Consider the following 16321-nt stretch of genomic DNA (forward strand, 5'->3'; position numbering starts at 1 on the left):
TGTTAGAAAGGTTATAAATTGATTTGCATTTTAATGAGGGAAATAAGTATTTGACCCCTCATTCAGAAAGATTTCTGGCTCCCAGGTGTCTTTTTATACAGGTAACGAGCTGAGATTAGAGCACACTCTTAAAGGGGAGTGCTCCTAATCTCAGCTTGTTACCTGTATAAAAGACACCTGTTCACAGAAGCAATCAATCAATCAGATTCCAAACTCTCCACCATGGCCAAGACCAAAGAGCTCTCCAAGGATGTCAGGGACAAGATTGTAGACCTACACAAGGCTGGAATGGGCTACAAGACCATCGCTAAGCAGCTTGGTGAGAAGGTGACAACAGTTGGTGCGATTATTCGCAAATGGAAGAAACACAAAAAGAACTGTCAATACCCTCGGACGGTACATGGCCCCGTCCATCGTCCCTTTGATGCGGTGAAGTTGTTCTGTCCCCTTTTCAGAAAAACACCCCCAAAGCATAATGTTTCCACCTCCATGTTTGATGGTGGGGATGGTGTTCTTGGGGTCATAGCCAGCATTCCTCCTCCTCCAAACACGGCGATTTTGGTCTCATCTGACCACAACACTTTCACCCAGTTCTCCCCTGAACCATTCAGATGTTCATTTGCAAACTTCAGACGGTCCTGTATAGTGTGCTTTCTTGAGCAGGGGGGGACCTTGCGGGCGCTGCAGGATTTCAGTCCTTCACGGCATAGTGTGTTACCAATTGTTTTCTTGGTGACTATGGTCCCAGCTGCCTTGAGATCATTGACAAGATCCTCCGTGTAGTTCTGGGCTGATTCCTCACCGTTTTAATGATAATATATAATATGCAATAACTGGATTTTTTTGTTGTTATTCTGTCTCTCACTGTTCAAATAAACCTACCATTAAAATTATAGACTGATCATTTCTTTGTCAGTGGGCAACGTACAAAATCAGCAGGGATCGAAATACTTTTTTCCCCCTCACTGCACACACACACACACACACATATATACATACATACACACACCACCGTTCAAAAGTTAGGGGTCACTTGAGAAATGTCTTTGTTTTCGAAAGAAAAGCAATTTCCGTCCATTACAATAACATCAAATTGATCAGAAATACAGTGTAGACATTGTTAATGTTGTAAATGGCTATTGTAGCTTGAAATGGCTGATTTTTAATGGAATATCTATATAGGCGTATAGAGGCCCATTATCAGCAACCATCAGTCCTGTGTTCCAATGGCACGTTGTGTTTGCTAATCCAAGTTTATCATTTTAAAAAGGCTAATTGATCATTAGAAAACCCTTTTGCAATTTTGTTAGCACAGCTGAAAACTTTGTGTTGATTAAAGAAGCAATTAAACTGGCCTTCTTGTGACTTGTTGAGTATCTGAGCATCAGCAATTGTGGGTTCGATTACAGGCTCAAAATGGCCAGAAACAAATAACTTTCTTCTGAAACTCGTCAGTCTATTCTTGTTCTGAGAAACGAAGGCTATCTCTATGCAGAAATTGCCAAGAAACTGAAGATTTTGTACAACGCTGTGTACTACTCCCTTCACAGAACAGCGAAACTGGCGTTAACTAGAATAGAAAGAGGAGTGGGAGGCCCCGGTGCACAACTGAGCAAGAGGACAAATACATTAGAGTGTCTAGTTTGAGAAACAGATGCCTCACAGGTCCTCAACTGGCAGCTTCATTAAATAGTACCCGCAAACACCAGTCTCAACGTCAACAGTGAAGAGGTGACTCTGGGATGCTGTCCTTCTAGGCAGAGTTGCAAAAGAAAAAGCCATAATTATAATTATTAGATCATACAAGTTTTTCCTACCCTTACAGCCACATTATATCGTCAGGATTAACACATCAATACAACGTCATTATAGCAGCAAGGGGTCTTTTTAGACAGTACTTCAATAAACCTCAAGACATCAGAGGCTTGAAAAGGTATCCGTTATCCTTCACTACTGTCACTTCCAAACTGAATCAGTCGGTCTGTTCCCATGTCTTTATCCAAGGGGCCACATACACAGTGTTCCCATGTCTTTATCCAAGGGGCCACACACAGTGTTCCATGTTCTTTATCCAAGGGGCACACACACACAGTGTTCCCATGTCTTTATCAAATGTGCCACACACAGTGTTCCCATGTCTTTATCAAAGGGGCCACACGCAGTGGTCCCATGTCTTTATCTAAGGGGCCACACACACACGCAGTGTTCCCATGTCTTTATCCAAGGGGCCACACACACAGTGTTCCCATGTCTTTATCCAAGGAGCACACACACAGTGTTCCCATGTCTTTATCCAAGGGGCCACACACAGTGTTCCCATGTCTTTATCCAAGGGGCCACACACACAGTGTTCCCATGTCTTTATCAAAGGGGCCACACGCAGTGTTCCCATGTCTTTATCTAAGGGGCACACACACACGCAGTGTTCCATGTCTTTATCCAAGGGGCCACACACACAGTGTTCCCATGTCTTTATCCAAGGAGCCACACACACAGTGTTCCCATGTCTTTATCCAAGGGGCCACACACACACACAGTGTTCCCATGTCTTTATCCAAGGGGCCACACACACACACAGTGTTCCCATGTCTTTATCCAAGGGGGCACACACACACACAGTGTTCCCATGTCTTTATCCAAGGGGCCACACACACACACAGTGTTCCCATGTCTTTATCTAAGGGGCCACACACACACACACAGTGTTCCCATGTCTTTATCCAAGGGGCCACACACACACACAGTGTTCCCATGTCTTTATGAAGGAGTATCCATATATCCACCATAGTGTAAGCACTAAAAAGTCTATGGTATATACCCTCAGCGGAGAATGAACAACAAACTGCCATCCTTCAAAACTTTTAAATCGTTGTTTTTGCTTTAAAAGATGTGTGTAGTCTAAGTTACACATAATTTGATATGTTTATTTCTACAAAGGATGATCTCACCATGGTACATTTGAAGCAGTAGGGCTTCTATATTTTCAGTGTTGTCAAGTACAGCTCCAAGCTTCCAAACGTTCTCCCGTTTCCCTCGGACTCCACCACTGCCATTACAGACTGAGCAAGAATCTTTGTCTGTTTGGGGTGTCCTCAGGCACAGAACAGCCATATCATTAATACCAGAGCTGGACAGGTACATTAGGATGCCTGTCTGTCGGAAAAAGACTGACTGTTTGATCTATTATCTGTGGAAATCCTAACAGCTATCACTTCTAACTGACCTCAGAGTCATTCTGGTGTTGCCTGTAGAGAAATACTGCATTTCTGGGTTGTGTTCATTTGGCTCCAGATAAAGGAAACGGACTGAAACAGCAGTCTTCTAGGACTTGTCTGAAACGATTTGCGTTGCAAAAAGTTAAGACAAATATTATTTTATGAATCCTTTTTTATTAATTTGTGAAAAAAAAAAGAGAAAAGGATAGCATGGGAAAAAGACTAGTCATCACACTGGGGGGTGGTCTACCACAAGGATGAACCCCATTGGGCAGTGGAAGAGTGGGCAGGACACACATCCAGATCATCATTTTTTATTATTCGGTTTGATCCATAGAGACCATTCTGGCTAAATGTGTTTAGTCCTAACATGGCAACCCTGCTGGTTCCATTGAGTCTCAACATGGCAACGCGGCTAGATCCAGAGACACCTCACCTGGCAACCAGGCTGGATCCATCGAGACCCAACATGGCAACCGTGCATACCCATTTCTCCTCTTCATCCTCCTCCTCTTCTTCACAGGAACATTCAGGCAGGGAACTGAGCTGCCACTCCAGTTCATTCTTTTATTTATACATCACGGGAGAGGGGGGGTGTATAGGGGAGGTTGCGGGGGGGGTGTATAGTGGAGAGTGAACAGGGGTGTGAGTTAGTGTTTGCTCTTCTTTGATTTCTTGTGGGACCGGTGCGGAGAACGTGATTTTGACCGTGACTTCTTAGCGGATTTCTTGGGTGTTCTGGAGCGTGACCTCCTGGAACGTTTGGGTGTGCGGGATAATGAGGGAGATCTGGGGAGAAAACACACACACAGGAGAGTTAGGAGGAGAACTGGAGACCCAAGCTGTAATGGCCTTAAGGAAGTTTCTGAAAGTTATCCCATCACAAAGAATATCCATCAAATATCTATCCTACTAACAGTTGGTGTCTCAAAGGTAAAAAAAAAAAAAAAAAAAAGAGGAGCCAGGCAGACCAGGAAAAGTAGAACAATAAACGTCCATCTAGAATAATGTTTTAAAGACATCTAAACGCTTCCTGACCTTTTGGATGACTTCTTGCTGCTGGTGACGCGAGGGGAGTCTTTGTGGGAGGAGCGGGATCGTGATGACAATACGTCCTTGGAGAAGAACAAAATAAGCTTCCAAAGGTTATTAGGGCTGGGTGGACGACATTACACAGTCAACATTACCAAATCATAACATTTCCAAATAGTCACAAAACATTGTCAAACCATGATAATATTTTCAAATCGTAGCTAATAATAAGGTCAGTAAGCATTCATTAGGACAAGAGGGGGGAGCAGGCTAGCTCACCTCTACTGTGTTGGGAGTGGGGACCTCCTTCTCAGTCGACAGGTTGACTAGACCCAGGAAGATGTTCTGTAGCTTGATGAGGAAGGGATCTGGGTACACGGCCCAGTCCTCCCACGCACGGAAACACGACATCACCCGTTGCTGCTGGCCAAGAGGAAATACTACATTAGACAGGTGAAATGGTAAAACTCTGTCCAGAAGCAATCCAGAGCCCCTAAACCAGGTTTCTTCAATTCCCGGTCCTGGAGGGCCAAAACACCTCTGTTTTTCATCCTCTCCTTCTAAATCAGGGGGCTAATTCAGACCTGGGACACCAGGTGAGTGCAATTAACTACCAGGTAGAAATAAAAACAGAAGTGTTTCGGCCCTCCAGGACCGGAATTGAAGAACCCTGGCCCCTAAACCCTGGCCCCTAAATCATAAACCCTGGCCCCTAAACCCTAGCCCCTGGCCCCTAAACCCTGGGCCCCTAGCCCCTAAACCCTGGCCCCTAAACCCTAGCCCCTAAACCCTAGCCCCTAAACCTCAGCCCCTAAAACCCTAGCCCCTAAACCCTGTGTAGATCTGAAAGGATTGTGTAGTTCTGAAAGATAGGTGTAGGTAACATGATTAAAAGTGTGATTGGAAAATGTATACAATTGAATATACCTTGAAGTTCTCTGACTGGAGGTGACCCTGTATCGTCTTGTATGTTGCATTGAGGTCTGAGAAGATCTGGCAGAGCTTGGTCTCAAAGCTGTGTGAGGGTTCAACATATTAACTTATGTAGGAAAACATCTTCAACGGTGTTCCCATGTCTTTATCCAAGGAGCCACACACACAGTGTTCCCATGTCTTTATCCAAGGGGCCACACACACAGTGTTCCCATGTCTTTATCCAAGGGGCCACACACACAGTGTTCCCATGTCTTTATCAAAGGGGCCCACGCAGTGTTCCCATGTCTTTATCTAAGGGGCCACACACACACGCAGTGTTCCCATGTCTTTATCCAAGGGGCCACACACACAGTGTTCCCATGTCTTTATCCAAGGAGCCACACACACAGTGTTCCCATGTCTTTATCCAAGGGGCCACACACACACACAGTGTTCCCATGTCTTTATCCAAGGGGCCACACACACACACAGTGTTCCCATGTCTTTATCCAAGGGGCCACACACACACACAGTGTTCCCATGTCTTTATCCAAGGGGCCACACACACACACAGTGTTCCCATGTCTTTATCTAAGGGGCCACACACACACACACAGTGTTCCCATGTCTTTATCCAAGGGGCCACACACACACACAGTGTTCCCATGTCTTTATGAAGGAGTATCCATATATCCACCATAGTGTAAGCACTAAAAAGTCTATGGTATATACCCTCAGCGGAGAATGAACAACAAACTGCCATCCTTCAAAACTTTTAAATCGTTGTTTTTGCTTTTAAAAGATGTGTGTAGTCTAAGTTACACATAATTTGATATGTTTATTTCTACAAAGGATGATCTCACCATGGTACATTTGAAGCAGTAGGGCTTCTATATTTTCAGTGTTGTCAAGTACAGCTCCAAGCTTCCAAACGTTCTCCCGTTTCCCCTCGGACTCCACCACTGCCATTACAGACTGAGCAAGAATCTTTGTCTGTTTGGGGGTGTCCTCAGGCACAGAACAGCCATATCATTAATACCAGAGCTGGACAGGTACATTAGGATGCCTGTCTGTCGGGAAAGACTGACTGTTTGATCTATTATCTGTGGAAATCCTAACAGCTATCACTTCTAACTGACCTCAGAGTCATTCTGGTGTTGCCTGTAGAGAAATACTGCATTTCTGGGTTGTGTTCATTTGGCTCCAGATAAAGGAAACGGACTGAAACAGCAGTCTTCTAGGACTTGTCTGAAACGATTTGCGTTGCAAAAAGTTAAGACAAATATTATTTTATGAATCCTTTTTTATTAATTTGTGAAAAAAAAAAAAGAGAAAAGGATAGCATGGGAAAAAGACTAGTCATCACACTGGGGGTGTGGTCTACCACAAGGATGAACCCCATTGGGCAGTGGAAGAGTGGGCAGGACACACATCCAGATCATCATTTTTTATTATTCGGTTTGATCCATAGAGACCCATTCTGGCTAAATGTATTTAGTCCTAACATGGCAACCCTGCTGGTTCCATTGAGTCTCAACATGGCAACGCGGCTAGATCCAGAGACACCTCACCTGGCAACCAGGCTGGATCCATCGAGACCCAACATGGCAACGGTGCATACCCATTTCTCCTCTTCATCCCTCCTCCTCTTCTTCACAGGAACATTCAGGCAGGGAACTGAGCTGCCACTCCAGTTCATTCTTTTATTTATACATCACGGGAGAGGGGGTGTATAGGGAGGTTGCGGGGGGTGTATAGTGGAGAGTGAACAGGGGTGTGAGTTAGTGTTTGCTCTTCTTTGATTTCTTGTGGGACCGGTGCGGAGAACGTGATTTTGACCGTGACTTCTTAGCGGATTTCTTGGGTGTTCTGGAGCGTGACCTCCTGGAACGTTTGGGTGTGGATAATGAGGGAGATCTGGGGAGAAAACACACACACAGGAGAGTTAGGAGGAGAACTGGAGACCCAAGCTGTAATGGCCTTAAGGAAGTTTCTGAAAGTTATCCCATCACAAAGAATATCCATCAAATATCTATCCTACTAACAGTTGGTGTCTCAAAGGTAAAAAAAAAAAAAAAAAAAGAGCCAGGCAGACCAGGAAAAGTAGAACAATAAACGTCCATCTAGAATAATGTTTTAAAGACATCTAAACGCTTCCTGACCTTTTGGATGACTTCTTGCTGCTGGTGACGCGAGGGGAGTCTTTGTGGGAGGAGCGGGATCGTGATGACAATACGTCCTTGGAGAAGGAGCGCTCGGAACGTTCTGACCTCTCCGAGCGGGGGGACGGGGAGCGCACACGTCTGCTGCTCCGCGGGGGGCTGCCGGGCGAGCCGCTGTGACGCCGTTTCCTAGCAACCACAGGAGACAGACCACGCCTGGCAGAGATGACGACATTGGCAGAATTTTTTTTTTTTTTTTTGTCAGCACTGATCGTACAACGACTGGGTATCGGTTTTGATTTGAATCCCAGTGAGATATGAATCTCTGTCAAGGAATTGCTGAACTGCCTCTCTATTCAACGGTTCATATGAATGGACCCTAATAGTGAGTTGAGCGCTTTCCTAGGATCTATTCTGATAAGAACCCATCACACAGCTCTCCCACTCTTCCTCTTGCTATCCAACCATTATTTATGTCTATCTTCATTTTAGATTTGCATAGAAACGTTTCGTATTATTTTATTTGTTAAGCACGTTGAAAGGCATTTGTTGGAAGAAATGGTGGTATATAAATAAAGCTTGATTGATTGATCGATACAGCCACTAATGTCATTAAGTCTAATGAATGCATCACACAAACTATGAGGGACTAACCTGTCTCTCCTGGTCGGAGTAGACTCCTCCTTCTCCTTCTTGACGTCTTTTGAACGAAGCTTCGCTTTTTCTCCTTCTCTCTCTTCTCCTTCTCTCTCTTCTCCTTCTCTCTCTCTCCTTCCAGTTTCTCCTTCTCTTTTCCTAAACAAGACGCCGTTACGTTATATTATTGAATGGAAAGCAACATTATCCACATTTTCATTTATTTTTCATTTATTCAGCTAGGATAGTACACCCAGTAACAATTGGAACTGTTTTCCAGGGAGTCCTGCGATATCAAATATGTCAATATCTGAAGTATCCTCTTGGATATGTTCTTCAGCTTTAAACTTCAGGTAATATTGAGGTAAATAGCAATGACTGTAATTCCTGTAATAAAGGGTCCCCAGAACATTGGCAAACAATAGTACAGCTCCTATGTTCCTTCAGGAACAAAAGAGGATTAGGTTTCATAAGTAATACCTTGAGTAAAAGCTTGTCTCTGTAGTGTTCCACCTGGTCTTGGAGACTCTGGCCAGACTTCTTGGGCCTTTTCCCAGACTCCAGCTCATCCTGGAACTTCATCACTTTGACCTGAAGTTAATAAAACAAATTATTTGAACATTTAGAACACTACGACAGGGTCAATTTACATGGTGTGGCCATTGAACAAGTGAAGGAAACCAAACGTCTTGGTATCATTATTTTTTTTAAACTATTAAATTCACAACTCCGAGCCTCATGTGAGTTGTGCTTGTTCGTCTGTTTATTTCAGGCCATCTCAATAGTCTGTTGTGTAATAATACATAATAATAATATATACCATTTAGCAGACGCTTTTATCCAAAGAGACTTACAGTCAAGCGTGTGCATTTATTTGTTTTATTTGTACACATGGGTGGTCCCAGGAATCGAACCCACTATCCTAGTGTTGCAAGAGCCATGCCCCAGTAAAATTACCTCTATCTCCCCGTAGCTTGGTGCGCCTGTCCTCATTCAACTCCGAGTGCTTGGTCTTGGAGTCCAAGTCAGTCTCTGATGGGCTGGGAGTAACTCGGAGGCTCCTCTGAACGAGAACTCTTGGTGTCATCATCGCTGTCACCCTCGTCCTTCTCCTCCTCCGGCTGCTCAAAGATCTCCCATTTAGAGGTGGTCACGGCTGAGGCGGAGACAGATACACAATTAAGACAAAATCATAGCTTGAAAAGAAAATAGTCACAAAAAAACAGGCTTAGGACAGTTTCAAGTGGAATCCTAGCTTGGTAGAAACGACCACAGAAACAGGCTTAGGACACATTGAAGTGGAGTCCTAGCTTGGTAGAAAGTAGCCTGTAGTTGTGGTCTCACCCTGTGCCTCCAGATCAGACTCCTCCACTGCTTCCCATTTTGAAGGTGCTACTTTAAAGGATGCTGCTTTGGCAGCAGCATGATCCACTAAAAGACAAGGAGGAAGTTGTTAGAAAACTGTCCTGTTGAGGTTAGGGTTAAGTCCATAGACCGCTTATACAAGGTAAGGAAACAAATATGAAGTATCCCTTTAATAATCAATGTGTCCCTATGTGGATGTGGTAGTGTAGAGGTCATAAGGTCACTGACAGGGCAGTCCATCTATGTCCTCCTCCAGGGCCTTGATGGGCACTCCGTCCAGTTCATCCAACCTCAGGACAGCTCCGTCTAGAGGGGCGCCGCCCACCATGGCACCCCCGTCTAGCCCTATAGGAACCCCGTCCACGTCCTCCCCGATGGGGGCCCCGTCCACGTCTTCCCCGATGGGGGCCCCGTCGATGTCCTCCACTGGCTCAGGCTGGGCCAACAGACCAGGGGCCAGATGTTCAAACAGTGGTTTCTGTAGAGAGGAGAAGTGGAGTGGTTTAGGAATACATTCACAACAAAATAAGCTTCCAAAGGTTATTAGGGCTGGGTGGACGACATTACACAGTCAACATTACCAAATCATAACATTTCCAAATAGTCACAAAACATTGTCAAACCATGATAATATTTTCAAATCGTAGCTAATAATAAGGTCAGTAAGCATTCATTAGGACAAGAGGGGGGAGCAGGCTAGCTCACCTCTACTGTGTTGGGAGTGGGGACCTCCTTCTCAGTCGACAGGTTGACTAGACCCAGGAAGATGTTCTGTAGCTTGATGAGGAAGGGATCTGGGTACACGGCCCAGTCCTCCCACGCACGGAAACACGACATCACCCGTTGCTGCTGGCCAAGAGGAAATACTACATTAGACAGGTGAAATGGTAAAACTCTGTCCAGAAGCAATCCGTAGCCTAAACCAGGTTTCTTCAATTCCGGTCCTGGAGGGCCAAAAACACCTCTGTTTTTCATCCTCTCCTTCTAAATCAGGGGGCTAATTCAGACCTGGGACACCAGGTGAGTGCAATTAACTACCAGGTAGAAATAAAAAACAGAAGTGTTTCGGCCCTCCAGGACCGGAATTGAAGAACCCTGGCCCCTAAACCCTGGCCCCTAAATCATAAACCCTGGCCCCTAAACCCTAGCCCCTGGCCCCTAAACCCTGGCCCCTAGCCCCTAAACCCTGGCCCCTAAACCCTAGCCCCTAAACCCTAGCCCCTAAACCCTAGCCCCTAAACCCTAGCCCCTAAACCCTGTGTAGATCTGAAAGGATTGTGTAGTTCTGAAAGATAGGTGTAGGTAACATGATTAAAAGTGTGATTGGAAAATGTATACAATTGAATATACCTTGAAGTTCTCTGACTGGAGGTGACCCTGTATCGTCTTGTATGTTGCATTGAGGTCTGAGAAGATCTGGCAGAGCTTGGTCTCAAAGCTGTGTGAGGGTTCAACATATTAACTTATGTAGGAAAACATCTTCAACGGTGTTCCCATGTCTTTATCCAAGGAGCCACACACACAGTGTTCCCATGTCTTTATCCAAGGGGCCACACACACAGTGTTCCCATGTCTTTATCCAAGGGGCCACACACACAGTGTTCCCATGTCTTTATCAAAGGGGCCACACGCAGTGTTCCCATGTCTTTATCTAAGGGGCCACACACACACGCAGTGTTCCCATGTCTTTATCCAAGGGGCCACACACACAGTGTTCCCATGTCTTTATCCAAGGAGCCACACACACAGTGTTCCCATGTCTTTATCCAAGGGGCCACACACACACACAGTGTTCCCATGTCTTTATCCAAGGGGGCCACACACACACACAGTGTTCCCATGTCTTTATCCAAGGGCCACACACACACAGTGTTCCCATGTCTTTATCCAAGGGGCCACACACACACACAGTGTTCCCATGTCTTTATCTAAGGGGCCACACACACACACACACAGTGTTCCCATGTCTTTATCCAAGGGGCCACAACACACACAGTGTTCCCATGTCTTTATGAAGGAGTATCCATATATCCACCATAGTGTAAGCACTAAAAAGTCTATGGTATATACCCTCAGCGGAGAATGAACAACAAACTGCCATCCTTCAAAACTTTTAAATCGTTGTTTTTGCTTTTAAAAGATGTGTGTAGTCTAAGGTTACACATAATTTGATATGTTTATTTCTACAAAGGATGATCTCACCATGGTACATTTGAAGCAGTAGGGCTTCTATATTTTCAGTGTTGTCAAGTACAGCTCCAAGCTTCCAAACGTTCTCCCGTTTCCCCTCGGACTCCACCACTGCCATTACAGACTGAGCAAGAATCTTTGTCTGTTTGGGGTGTCCTCAGGGCACAGAACAGCCATATCATTAATACCAGAGCTGGACAGGTACATTAGGATGCCTGTCTGTCGGAAAAAGACTGACTGTTTGATCTATTATCTGTGGGAAATCCTAACAGCTATCACTTCTAACTGACCTCAGAGTCATTCTGGTGTTGCCTGTAGAGAAATACTGCATTTCTGGGTTGTGTTCATTTGGCTCCAGATAAAGGAAACGGACTGAAACAGCAGTCTTCTAGGACTTGTCTGAAACGATTTGCGTTGCAAAAAGTTAAGACAAATATTATTTTATGAATCCTTTTTTATTAATTTGTGAAAAAAAAAAAGAGAAAAGGATAGCATGGGAAAAAGACTAGTCATCACACTGGGGGTGTGGTCTACCACAAGGATGAACCCCATTGGGCAGTGGAAGAGTGGGCAGGACACACATCCAGATCATCATTTTTTATTATTCGGTTTGATCCATAGAGACCCATTCTGGCTAAATGTATTTAGTCCTAACATGGCAACCCTGCTGGTTCCATTGAGTCTCAACATGGCAACGCCGGCTAGATCCAGAGACACCTCACCTGGCAACCAGGCTGGATCCATCGAGACCCAACATGGCAACCGGTGCATACCCATTTCTCCTCTTCATCCTCCTCCTCTTCTTCACAGGAACATTCAGGCAGGGAACTGAGCTGCCACTCCAGTTCATTCTTTTATTTATACATCACGGGAGAGGGGGTGTATAGGGGAGGTTGCGGGGGTGTATAGTGGAGAGTGAACAGGGGTGTGAGTTAGTGTTTGCTCTTCTTTGATTTCTTGTGGGACCGGTGCGGAGAACGTGATTTTGACCGTGACTTCTTAGCGGATTTCTTGGGTGTTCTGGAGCGTGACCTCCTGGAACGTTTGGGTGTGCGGGATAATGAGGGAGATCTGGGGAGAAAACACACACACAGGAGAGTTAGGAGGAGAACTGGAGACCCAAGCTGTAATGGCCTTAAGGAAGTTTCTGAAAGTTATCCCATCACAAAGAATATCCATCAAATATCTATCCTACTAACAGTTGGTGTCTCAAAGGTAAAAAAAAAAAAAAAGAGCCAGGCAGACCAGGAAAAGTAGAACAATAAACGTCCATCTAGAATAATGTTTTAAAGACATCTAAACGCTTCCTGACCTTTTGGATGACTTCTTGCTGCTGGTGACGCGAGGAGTCTTTGTGGGAGGAGCGGGATCGTGATGACAATACGTCCTTGGAGAAGGAGCGCCGGAACGTTCTGACCTCTCCGAGCGGGGGACGGGGAGCGACACGTCTGCTGCTCCGCGGGGGGCTCGGGCGAGCCGCTGTGACGCCCGTTTCCTAGCAACCACAGGAGACAGACCACGCCTGGCAGAGATGAGCGACATTGGCAGAATTTTTTTTTTTTTTTTTTGTCAGCACTGATCGTACAACGACTGGGTATCGGTTTTGATTTGAATCCCAGTGAGATATGAATCTCTGTCAAGGAATTGCTGAACTGCCTCTCTATTCAACGGTTCCATATGAATGGACCCTAATAGTGAGTTGAGCGCTTTCCTAGGATCTATTCTGATAAGAACCCATCACACAGCTCTCCCACTCTTTCCTCTTGCTATCCAACCATTATTTATGTCTATCTTCATTTTAGATTTGCATAGAAACGTTTCATTATTTTATTTGTTAAGCACGTTGAAAGGCATTTGTTGGAAGAAATGGTGGTATATAAATAAAGCTTGATTGATTGATCGATACAGCCACTAATGTCATTAAGTCTAATGAATGCATCACACAAACTATGAGGGACTAACTCGTCTCTCCTGGTCGGAGTAGACTCCTCCTTCTCCTTCTTGACGTCTTTTGAACGAGCTTCGCTTTTCTCCTTCTCTCTCTTCTCCTTCTCTCTCTTCTCCTTCTCTCTCTCTCCTTCCAGTTTCTCCTTCTCTTTTTCCTAAACAAGACGCCGTTACGTTATATTATTGAATGGAAAGCAACATTATCCACATTTTCATTTATTTTTCATTTATTCAGCTAGGATAGTACACCCAGTAACAATTGGAACTGTTTTCCAGGGAGTCCTGCGATATCAAATATGTCAATATCTGAAGTATCCTCTTGGATATGTTCTTCAGCTTTAAACTTCAGGTAATATTGAGGTAAATAGCAATGACTGTAATTCCTGTAATAAAGGGTCCCAGAACATTGGCAAACAATAGTACAGCTCCTATGTTCCTTCAGGAACAAAAGAGGATTAGGTTTCATAAGTAATACCTTGAGTAAAAGCTTGTCTCTGTAGTGTTCCACCTGGTCTTGGAGACTCTGGCCAGACTTCTTGGGCCTTTTCCCAGACTCCAGCTCATCCTGGAACTTCATCACTTTGACCTGAAGTTAATAAAACAAATTATTTGAACATTTAGAACACTACGACAGGGTCAATTTACATGGTGTGGCCATTGAACAAGTGAAGGAAACCAAACGTCTTGGTATCATTATTTTTTTAAACTATTAAATTCACAACTCCGAGCCTCATGTGAGTTGTGCTTGTTCGTCTGTTTATTTCCAGGCCATCTCAATAGTCTGTTGTGTAATAATACATAATAATAATATATACCATTTAGCAGACGCTTTTATCCAAAGAGACTTACAGTCAAGCGTGCATTTTATTTGTTTTATTTGTACACATGGGTGGTCCCAGGAATCGAACCCACTATCCTAGTGTTGCAAGAGCCATGCCCCAGTAAAATTACCTCTATCTCCCGTAGCTTGGTGCGCCTGTCCTCATTCAACTCCGAGTGCTTGGTCTTGGAGTCCAAGTCGTCTCTGATGGGCTGGGAGTAACTCGGAGGCTCCTCTGAACGAGAACTCTTGGTGTCATCATCGCTGTCACCCTCGTCCTTCTCCTCCTCCGGCTGCTCAAAGATCTCCCATTTAGAGGTGGTCACGGCTGAGGCGGAGACAGATACACAATTAAGACAAAATCATAGCTTGAAAAGAAAATAGTCACAAAAAACAGGCTTAGGACAGTTTCAAGTGGAATCCTAGCTTGGTAGAAACGACCACAGAAACAGGCTTAGGACACATTGAAGTGGAGTCCTAGCTTGGTAGAAAGTAGCCTGTGGTTGTGGTCTCACCCTGTGCCTCCAGATCAGACTCCTCCACTGCTTCCCATTTTGGAAGGTGCTACTTTAAAGGATGCTGCTTTGGCAGCAGCATGATCCACTAAAAGACAAGGAGGAAGTTGTTAGAAAACTGTCCTGTTGAGGTTAGGGTTAAGTCCATAGACCGCTTATACAAGGTAAGGAAACAAATATGAAGTATCCCTTTAATAATCAATGTGTCCCTATGTGGATGTGGTAGTGTAGAGGTCATAAGGTCACTGACAGGGCAGTCCATCTATGTCCTCCTCCAGGGCCTTGATGGGCACTCCGGCCCAGTTCATCCAACCTCAGGACAGCTCCGTCTAGAGGGGCGCGCCACCATGGCACCCTCTGCCTAGCCCTATAGGAACCCCCGTCCACGTCCTCCCGATGGGGGGCCCGGCCCACGTCTTCCCCGATGGGGGGCCCCCGTCGATGTCCTCCACTGGCTCAGGCTGGGCCAACAGACCAGGGGCCAGATGTTCAAACAGTGGTTTCTGTAGAGAGGGAGAAGTGGAGTGGTTTAGGAATACATTCACAACAAAATAAGCTTCCAAAGGTTATTAGGGCTGGGTGGACGACATTACACAGTCAACATTACCAAATCATAACATTTCCAAATAGTCACAAAACATTGTCAAACCATGATAATATTTTCAAATCGTAGCTAATAATAAGGTCAGTAAGCATTCATTAGGACAAGAGGGGGGAGCAGGCTAGCTCACCTCTACTGTGTTGGGAGTGGGGACCTCCTTCTCAGTCGACAGGTTGACTAGACCCAGGAAGATGTTCTGTAGCTTGATGAGGAAGGGATCTGGGTACACGGCCCAGTCCTCCCACGCACGGAAACACGACATCACCCGTTGCTGCTGGCCAAGAGGAAATACTACATTAGACAGGTGAAATGGTAAAACTCTGTCCAGAAGCAATCCGTAGCCCCTAAACCAGGTTTCTTCAATTCCGGTCCTGGAGGGCCAAAACACCTCTGTTTTTCATCCTCTCCTTCTAAATCAGGGGCTAATTCAGACCTGGGACACCAGGTGAGTGCAATTAACTACCAGGTAGAAATAAAAAACAGAAGTGTTTCGGCCCTCCAGGACCGGAATTGAAGAACCCTGGCCCCTAAACCCTGGCCCCTAAATCATAAACCCTGGCCCCTAAAACCTAGCCCCTGGCCCCTAAACCCTGGCCCTAAACCCTGGCCCCTAGCCCCTAAACCCTGGCCCCTAAACCTCAGCCCTAAACCCTAGCCTAAACCCTAGCCCAAACCCTAGCCCCCTAAACCCTAGCCCCTAAACCCTGTGGAGATCTGAAAGGATTGTGTAGTTCTGAAAGATAGGGTGTAGGTAACATGATTAAAAGTGTGATTGGAAAATGTATACAATTGAATATACCTTGAAGTTCTCTGACTGGAGGTGACCCTGTATCGTCTTGTATGTTGCATTGAGGTCTGAGAAGATCTGGCAGAGCTTGGTCTCAAAGCTGTGTGAGGGTTCAACATATTAACTTATGTAGGAA

General features: G+C 45.2%; 2 long non-coding RNA genes and 1 pseudogene across 2 annotated transcripts; all 3 read right to left on the minus strand.

Annotated features, from left to right (window-relative positions):
- Window positions 1–3688: 3688 nt before the first annotated feature.
- On the minus strand, window positions 3689–11131 carry LOC123491328 (annotated as a pseudogene).
- Window positions 11132–13474: 2343 nt separating this feature from the next.
- On the minus strand, window positions 13475–15075 carry LOC123491329. The gene is made up of 4 exons (XR_006661283.1): window positions 14798–15075; window positions 14414–14610; window positions 13938–14048; window positions 13475–13617 (listed from the first exon to the last, which is right to left on the minus strand). It is a non-coding gene; the product is annotated as an uncharacterized LOC123491329 (long non-coding RNA).
- Window positions 15076–15211: 136 nt separating this feature from the next.
- Window positions 15212–16312, minus strand: LOC123491330. Its single transcript, XR_006661284.1, has 3 exons — window positions 16198–16312; window positions 15529–15669; window positions 15212–15300 (listed from the first exon to the last, which is right to left on the minus strand). It is a non-coding gene; the product is annotated as an uncharacterized LOC123491330 (long non-coding RNA).
- Window positions 16313–16321: the final 9 nt, after the last annotated feature.

This window comes from Coregonus clupeaformis, chromosome 7 (genome assembly GCF_020615455.1).
Source record: "Coregonus clupeaformis isolate EN_2021a chromosome 7, ASM2061545v1, whole genome shotgun sequence".
NCBI lineage: Eukaryota > Metazoa > Chordata > Actinopteri > Salmoniformes > Salmonidae > Coregonus > Coregonus clupeaformis.